At 38.7% G+C, this 607-nt stretch overlaps 1 protein-coding gene across 3 annotated transcripts in view; it reads left to right on the top strand.

Annotated features, from left to right (window-relative positions):
* Nucleotides 1-607, top strand: part of LOC106871250 (ankyrin repeat domain-containing protein 16) — a 75,976-nt gene that overhangs the window by 37,328 nt on the left and 38,041 nt on the right. The window lies entirely within an intron of this gene.

The raw sequence follows: 607 nt of genomic DNA, 5'->3' as shown, positions 1-607 counted from the left end.
CTGCTAGGCTCCAGCAAGTAGCTCCAGCAAGTTGTCACATGACACTGTCTGAACTTTAACTGACAATGGAGGGCACAAAGCCACTTCAGTGTCAGCCTGTTTCACCTAGACATGTTATGACTTTCAAGCCATATTCGGTCTTCCCGCTTCAGCCATATATAGAAGCTGGCTTTTTCGACCGCCTCCTGTATCCTCCTTATCAGTTTTCTAAGTTCCGAGTTTGAAAACGCAAATCTTCTCTTGAATAGCGTTGTCATTTTTCTTTCAATGAAATTAAATGAAATTAAATGAAAAGTTCAAAATTGTTCCTTACTGGTGTCAATAGTCCACGTGGGGGCATCTTTTGTTGGTTGTAGTAGTAGTAGTGAGCGTGTTGGTAATGGTAAATGGCAGTGACCTCTGTCCGTGTATATAGGTATGTTGCTGCAAACAAGAAAAATAGGACTCAAAATATGAGTATATGTATATTTTTATTAATATTCAGCAGAAATAACAGAGTGACTTAAAGCCCAAGAGTTTCATGCATTAGTGCCAACACACGAAACTCTTGGACTTTGAGTCACTCTGTTACTTCTGGTAAATATGTATATGTATATAGCTAACTATA

The sequence above is a fragment of the Octopus bimaculoides genome, chromosome 5, assembly GCF_001194135.2.
Source record: "Octopus bimaculoides isolate UCB-OBI-ISO-001 chromosome 5, ASM119413v2, whole genome shotgun sequence".
Lineage (NCBI taxonomy): Eukaryota > Metazoa > Mollusca > Cephalopoda > Octopoda > Octopodidae > Octopus > Octopus bimaculoides.
This window is presented reverse-complemented; position numbering and strand designations above follow the sequence as displayed.